Here is an 8,537-nt window from a genome sequence, read left to right on the forward strand (position 1 = left end):
ACACACACATATATATATATATACCCTCTTTTTTGGATTTCCTTCCCACTTAGGTCACCGCAGAGGACTGAGTGGGGTTCCCTGGGCTATATAGTAGGTTCTCATTAGTTATATGTTTTATATATAGTATCAACAATGTTTATGTGTCAATCCCAATCTCCCAGATCATCCCACCTGATGATTTTAATTTGTATCCTTTGCAATAAACCATGAATACAGCAACTTTGCTGAGTTCTGTGAGTCCTTCTAGTGAATTACTGAACCTGAGGGTGGTCTTGGGGAGACCTCCCACTACACAGATTCACAGAGAGGGAAATGATTCCACAGATCCCTGATAAATGTACATTTGGAAGTAGGAACTTCCTTTCCAGGACCTTGGGCTCGTCTTACTGAGTCCGTTCTTGTGTCTTGTTGGAGTGGCTTTCTAGCCACTCCCAGCAGCAGATCTGGTGAGGACTTTTGCCCTCTGAGAACCACACTTGGGGCAGGACTTGAGCTGTTCCAAGTCATCCGCCTGGGAGGCCGTCCAACAGCATGATGCGAGAGGGATCAGGTTTTAGGGTCACACAGGTTGGATTGGAATTCCTCCCCACCCCACCCGATTCAGCATGTGACCTTGGGACAGTCAGTTCCCCTCTGTGATCCACAGTGTCTGAATCTCTCAAACTGATCCAAATACCCAATAAAATCCCATATGGAGAGAAAGAAATGTTACTGTACTATTATACTGGCCAAGGAATCTTTCCCTGGTGCAGGGAAAGATTGAAGGCAAAAGGAGAAGGGGACAGCAGAGGATGAGATGGTTAGATGGCATGGCCGACTCAATGGACAGGAATCTGAGCAAACTCTGGGAGATAGTGAAGGACAGAGGCGCCCCCTGCTATATCCATTGGGTCCCAAAGAGTTGGATATGACTTAGCGATTGAACAGCAACTGGCCAGCGTCATCCATCCATCAGTCCTCTCATCCATCCATCAGTACATTCATTCCTTAGTTAACAAGTAAATTTTGAGCAGCTGCTGAGCCCCATGATTGAAAATAAAAGGCTACAGTTCATGGACCAAATTTCATGCTACTGTTGATAATTTTGTTTGGTAATTAAGACTTTCAAGCCTAGTGTTTGTGAGGGAAGACTTAGTGATGTGACCATAGGATTAACATGTCCAGTGATTTGTAATTTTAGGAAGCCTACACTAGATGGCAGATTTTAGGCAGGATTTTCTGGGTTGCAAATCAGTTAGGGATTAGACAGTTGATACAGAAGGTGGAAACTTCTTCCTGACTTCCTCTTTTCGAGATGTCAGTTCAGTCGCTCAGTCGTGTCTGACTCTTTGCGACCCCATGGGCTGCAGCATGCCAGGCTTCCCTGTCCATCACCAACTCCTGGTGCTTACTCAGCTCATGTCCATTGAGTCAGTGATGCCATACAACCATCTAATCCTCTGTCCTCCCCTTCTCCTCCCCTTTTGAGATGTAGTCGAGATATTTTGGTAGTTACTGTATTTGGGAACACCTGTTGCAGGTAGAGCTTCCCAGGTGGCCCTAGTGGTTAAGAACCTACACGGTGGCAAGGTAGCCAGCCGTATTAAGAGAGGCAGCTATGTTGGAGGGGCAGGGTTGAGGAGGAGTGCCAGCTGCTAGAACCCAAACAGCAGATGCATTTCTGCAATATTTTTTTACTTTCTTTAACACAAGCAAACAAAAGCTCCACTCCATGCTACATTTTATCACTATAATTTGGGGGAGCAGAATACACAGAAGGTAAATATTAGTTGAGAATCTTTCTGCATTAATTTGATGAGTTCAATACATTTTTCAATGCAATAGGAAAAAAGTACTATTTTAAATAAAACTATTTATTTTGTGTTGGAGTATAGCTGATTAACAATGTTGTGATTAAGATGGACAGCAAAATGACTCAGCCAAAATGACTCATACATACATATGCATGTATCCATTCTCCCCCAAATTCCCCTCTCATCCAGGCTGCCACATAACACTGAGCAGAGTTAGAGTAGGTCCTTATTAGTTATCCATTTTATTTACTTATTTTTTAAATGTTTTATTTTGTATTGGGCGATAGCTGATGAACAAACAATGTTGTAATAGTTTCAGGTGAACAAGGAAGGGACTCAACCATGCATATGCGTGTATCCATTCTCTTCCAAACTCCCCTCCCAGCCAGGGTGCCACATAATGCTGAGCAGTGTTCCATGTACTGTATAGTAGGTCCTTATTGGTTACCCGTTTAAAATATAGCAGTGTGTACTTGTCCATCCCAAACTCCCTAACTATTCTTTACCCCCATCCTGCCCCCACTGGCAAACATAAGTTCGTTCTCTGAGTCCCTTTCTGGTTTGTAAGTTCATTTCTATCATTTCTTTTAAGATTCCACTTATAAGGGATGTCACACAATATTTCTCCTTCTTTGTCTGACTTATTCACTCAATCTCTGGGTCCATCCACGTTGCTGCAAGTGCCATTATTATATTCTTTATTTCAAATTTAGTTTTCAGTTGGAGGGAAATTGCTTTACAATGTTGTGTTGGTTTCTGCCATATGATTTCACCCTTCTTAATGGCTGAGTCATATTACATTGTTCTTGGGCTTCCCTGGTGCCTCGGATGGTAAAGAATCTGCCTGCAATGTGAGAGACATGGGTTCAATCCCTGGGTCAGGAGGATCATTCCCTGGAGAAGGGCATGGCAAACCACTCGAGCATTCTTGTCTGGAGAATTCCATGGACAGAAGAGCCTGGAAGGCTACTGTCCATGGGGTTGCAGAGTCAGACAAGACTGAGCAACTTTGACTTTCATACTTTCATATATGTACCACACCTTTAAAAAGTACTATATTTTGTGACATGTAAAATGATAGAAATTAAAATTTCAGTGTCTATAAATAAAGTTTCATGGGTGCTCGGCCCCGCCCTTTTGTCGAGATATTGCTTTCCTCGTTGTAGCATCAGAGCTGAGTCATTGTGACAGAGGCCTTGTGGTCCATAAAGCTGATATTCATTTACCCTTTGGCCCTTTACAGAAAAAGCTTGCTCGTCACTAATGCATGGTAGGACTCAGCAACAGGTCTGTTCTGAAGCACCTGTCCTCCTGCATTCCTGCTTAACCCCGTGATGGTCCCCTCATCCTGAGTCCAATTCCCCCTGGTGGGGTCTGACCACAGCCCCCCGCCCACTTCCTCTGTCCTCACTGTGGTCTAAGGACACACCAGTCTCCATGATATCTCTGAACAACCCAGGCTCTGTCCCACCACAGGAAGGTTGCACATGCTGTTCCCTCCTAGAGGAGCCAGGATCTGTGTTTCCCAAAAGCAGTTTTTAATCCATTTTGTGACATTCCACTATTGCCACCTGCTGGCCACTTCCTCAAACTGTAGCTGCAGTGCTTTTAAAGCTTTTGGGTAGAACCTCTCCACGACCTTGTCCAGGGCAGGGGAAAATGGAAAATGCCTGTGGAAAAAATTCCCCAGATTTGGATCTCTCATGTCCCTGAAGACATATTTAGGGCCCAGATCTCCACAGCCATCCTCTACCCCCAACTATTCCAGTGATCCTCAAATTTTAAGGCTCATATAACTCCCCTGGGTTGGTTAAAATATGACTAAAGTGGTCTGATATGGTGTCTGAGTCTTCATTTCTGTCAAGCTTCCCATAGTAATGATGACTGTGATTCATGGACCACTGAGAATCAGGCTTTCCTTTTTCTATAGAAAAGAGGTCAGTTAAATGGGAAGGAAATCTGAAACAGAGGGGATAAATGTGTATGTACAGCTGATTCACTTTGCTATACAGCAGAAACTAATGAAACATTGTAAAGCAACTCTACTCTGATAAAAATTAATTTAAAAAGAAGTCAGAAAATCCCCCTGTAAAGGGCCAGATAGTAAATATTTTAGATTTTGCACAGGATTCATTGTAGCTTGAAAAGAGTTGTGTGTGTGTGTGCTCAGTCACATCAGACTCTTTGCGACCCTATAAATTGTAGCCCACCAGCCTCCTCTGGCCATGGAATTTTCCAGGCAAGAATACTGAAGTGGATTGCCATTTCCTTTTCCAGGGGGCCTTCCTGACCTACATTAGCAGGCAGATTCTTTACCGCTGTGACACCTGGGAGGCCCCAAAACAGTCATAGATGATGAATTAATGAGTGTTGCTTGTTGTTGTTATTGTTCAGTCACCAAGACATGTCCAACCCTCTGTCACACCATGGACTGCAGCATGCCAGGCTTCCCTGTCCTTCATTATCTCCTGGAGTTTGCTCAAACTCATGCCCATTGAGTCGGTGATGCCATCCAAATATCTCATCCTCGGTCGCCCCCTTCTCCTTCTGCCCTCAATTTTTCCCAGCATCATGGTCTCTTCTGATGAGTTGGCTCTTCGCATCAGGTGGCCAAAGTATTGGAGCTTCAACTTCAGCATCAGTCCTTCCGATGAATATTCAGTGTTGATTTCCTTTAAAATTGACTGGTTTGATCTTGCAGTCCAAGGGGCTCTCAAGAGTCTTCTCCAACACCACAGTTCAAAAGCATCAATTCTTTGGCCCTCAACCTTCTTTATGGTCCAATTCTGTTCCCATAAAACTTTATTTATGGGCTCTAAAATTAGGATTTTACATAATTTTAATGTGTCATGAAGTAGTCTTCTTTTAAAAAATTTTCAACCATTTAAAAATGTAAAAACCATTCTTAGCTTGCAGGGTACACAAAAACAGGCTGTTGGCTGAATTTGGCTCACGGACTGCAGTTGGTAAATCCATGCTTTAGGCATCGACTTCTAGGCAATATTGTGTGTTGTTGAGACCGGGGGCTGTAGAATGGGTCCCCTGTTTGAACATTCACTACTGCTTATTAGAAAGCTGCACTTTTCAAGCCTAGTTTCCTTATCTGTAAAATAAGGAGTTACATTTCCTACCTTGTAATAAAGGTAGGGGTCCCCAACCTCCAGGATCTAATGCCTGATGATCTGAGGTGGAGCTGATGTAACAATAATAGAAGTAAAGTGCACAATGAATGTAATGGACTTGAATCATCCTGAAACCATCCTGCCAACACCCTGGTCCATAGAAAAATTGTCTTCCACGAAACTGGTCCCTGGTGCCAAAAATGTTGGGGATCGCTCTTGTAGGCTTTTTGTTTAAAATTTAATGTGATAGTGTATTTAAAGGGATGATCCCCGTGCAGGGCACAGTAAATCTCAGCTATTGGTATCCTCATTGTCATCACAGTGAGACCAAGAAGTTGAATTCATGCAATCTGAATCCTACAGGTTTTCTCCAATTGTAGCACAGACTCCCTTAACCAGAACTCAGGGTAGTCAACGCTTGAGAGGATATATCTGGGCGTGGTCTTTGCACGATGCCAGCTCTTCCTAAACTAACTGTACTAGTTTGCTGGGGCTTCATAGCAAAGTATCACATACTGTGTGGCTTAAACAACTGAAGGGTATCCTCTAGCAGTTCTGAAGGCCAGAAGTCCAACATCAAGGTTGTCAGCAGGGTTTATTTCTTCTGGAGGTGGTGATGGAAAGTCCGTTCCATGCCTTTCTCTTAGCTTCCGGTGGTTTCCTGAAATCTCTGGCATTCCTTGGCTGGTAGAAGCATCATCTCCATCTTCACATGGCCTTCTCCCTGGTACATGTCTGTGTCCAATTTCTCTCTTTTTATAGGGGTGCTGGTCACAGTGGATTAGGACCCTGATGACCTCATTAGAACTGGTTACCTGGGAAAAGACCCTATTTTCAGGACAGGTCACCTTCTGAGGTGCTGGGGGTTAGACTGAGGCATTAGACTGCGACATATCTCTTTGGAGGACACACCGCAACCCCTAACTTGACCTCTCTGTACATCCTAGCTCGCTGCATCCACTTGTTGCTGGCAGCACCTATAGAATCATATACGGTTTGGAGTCAGGTGATGGAATCACAGGAAACATGTGGACTCTGAAGCTCGTCCAGGGCCAGTGTGCTCCCACTGTGGTCTGCGCACTGCCTGCTTCAGGACCACCTGGGCAGCCTGTTAAGAACCCAGATTCCAGGATCTGGTATCAGGTTGCTGAATCACAATCCCTAGGGTCCAAAGGCCAGCATCTCCTATGTCCCAATCTGGGGGACACGAGAGGCCTGTTTAAGACTGTGATCCTCGTGCAAAGTCAAGCCACTAGGTTCCCCGTGAGTCTGAGAGTGGTGGTTGCTGAGTTGGATAGCAAGTCAGCTCATCTCAACAGATGCTCTCAGAGTCCTCCCCCAAGTCACTTACGAAGCACAGTGATATGATACACGTGGCTAATACACACTGTTCTATCAATATTAAACTGAGAGGAGCTGGTCTTTCATCCCACTAGGATTATCCACACAGCAATCCTATAAACCTCAGAGAATTTCAGCCTACTTCAGAGTCTTCTATGCTACTCTGGTCTTCATGGAAGAATATAAACCATGGCAAAAATAGGATGGTGAAGAATCTGCCTGCATTGCATGAGACCTGAGTTCAATCCTGGGGTTGGGAAGATCCCCTGGAGAAGGGGATGGCAACCCATTCCAGTATTCTTGCCTGGAGAATCCCATGGACTGAGGAGCCTGACCAGCTACAGTCCGTGGGGTCGCAAAGAGTCAGACATGACTGAGCGACTAACACTTTTACTTTACTTTCTTTCACTTTCCCTTCCCATGGCACTTTATTTCTCTCTTATGATGCATTATCAAGTTGGCCTGTGATGATTTATTGCATAACTTTATTCCCTCCAGATTCTGAATGTTTTGAGAGCAGCAATGGATATATTCCTGTGTCCCATGCACTGAGAAATGGTCACAGAACATTGGGAGGCGCTGAACAGCTATTCTGCCCTTGGACTGAGGGGGCTACTTTATGGACCACTAGGCCCCCTCTGGGACAGAGACTGGTCACTTCTGAATGAACACCTAGTGAGCTAATCCCAACAGATGCTCTCAGATTCCTCCCCCAAGTCATTAGGAAACATGGCCATATATCTGTCTAATGTACATTGTCTTTATCAGTATTAAAATTGAACGTAGCTAATCTTTCCTTCAATAAGGATTATCCATGTAGGAATCCTATAAGCTCAAAACCTCAGAGAGTTTAAGTCTACTTCAAAGTCTCCTCTATGCTGCCCTTGAGGGGTAACATAAATCATGGAGAAAAACCCATGTCTTTCCTGTTCTGTATCACTCATTTCTTCATCTCTTGTGACACAATCACCATGTTGCTCTGTGACAGTTTACTGACACGTCTCCACCACCCGCCAGATTCTGAATGCCTTGAGAGCAGAGATGGGATGTATTCCTGTATCTCAGGCACTAATCAGTGGTTCTGGAATATAGTGAAAGTGAAAGTGTTAGTGGCTTGGTTGTGTCAGATTCTTTGCCACCCCATGGACTGTAGCCCACAAGGCTCCTCTGTCCATGGGATTCTCCAGGCAAGAATACTAGAGTGGGTACCCACTCCTTTCTCCAGGGAATCTTTCAGATTCAGAGATCAAACCTGGGTCTCCTGCATTGCAGGCAGACCTTCTGAGCCACCAGAGAAGCCCAAGGAACATGGTAGATGCTAAAAAACTATTCTGCCCTAAGACTGAGATGGGACTACTTTGCTGACCAGTTTCCTCAGAGCTGTCTTCATGTCCTTATTCCCTTGGCTGTAGATAAAGGGGTTCGGCATGGTGATGACCACCCCACACATCAAGGCAGTCACCTTGTCCTTCTGGGAGGAGGCTGGAGATGCTGGCTGCAGGTACACAGTGAAGGTGGTGCCATAGAATAGAGTCACCACAGTGAGGTGTGAGCCGCAAGTGGAGAAGGCTTTCCATTTGCCCAGAGCAGAAGGGATCTTGAAGACCGCCCAGAAAATGCAGATATAAGAGAGGAGGATGCATGTGAGAGGGCTGATGCCCATGATGATGCCGAAAGCAAAGATCACCAGCTCATTGGTGTGTGTGTCTGAGCAGGAGAGCTTCAGCAGGGGCATGAGGTCACAGAAGAAGTGGGGGATTTCAGAGCCAGCACAGAAGGTCAACTGAGCCATGAGGCAGGTGTGGACAATGGACTGAAGGTTGGTGATCAGCCATGACCCCACCACCAGCAGCCCACACACACGGGGACTCATGATGGCCAAGTAGCGCAGAGGGTGGACAATGGCCATGAACCGATCAATGGCCATCATGGCCAGGAGGAAGCTGTCCATGGTTCCAAACAGGTGGAAGGCATACATCTGGGCAAGACAGGCTGCAAAGGGGATGGCTTTTCTCTGAGTCCAGAGGTTCACCAGCATCTTGGGGATGGTGGTGGAAGAGAAGAAGATGTCAATGAGGGACAGGTTACAGAGGAAGAAATACATGGATGTGTGGAGGTGTGAGTCTGTGATGATGACCAGGATGATAAGCGGGTTTCCAAAGATGATGACCAGGTACATGGGCAGGAACAGCCCAAAGAGGAAGATCTGATGCTCTGGCTATTCTGAGAGTCCCAGGAGGAGGAATTCTGAGACTGCTGTTCAGTTTTCTAGCTCCAT

At 45.3% G+C, this 8,537-nt stretch overlaps 1 pseudogene; it reads right to left on the minus strand.

Moving 5' to 3' along the window:
* Positions 1–7,595: 7,595 nt before the first annotated feature.
* On the minus strand, positions 7,596–8,537 carry LOC133061209 (olfactory receptor 1I1-like; annotated as a pseudogene).

Source organism: Dama dama, chromosome 9 (genome assembly GCF_033118175.1).
Source record: "Dama dama isolate Ldn47 chromosome 9, ASM3311817v1, whole genome shotgun sequence".
NCBI lineage: Eukaryota > Metazoa > Chordata > Mammalia > Artiodactyla > Cervidae > Dama > Dama dama.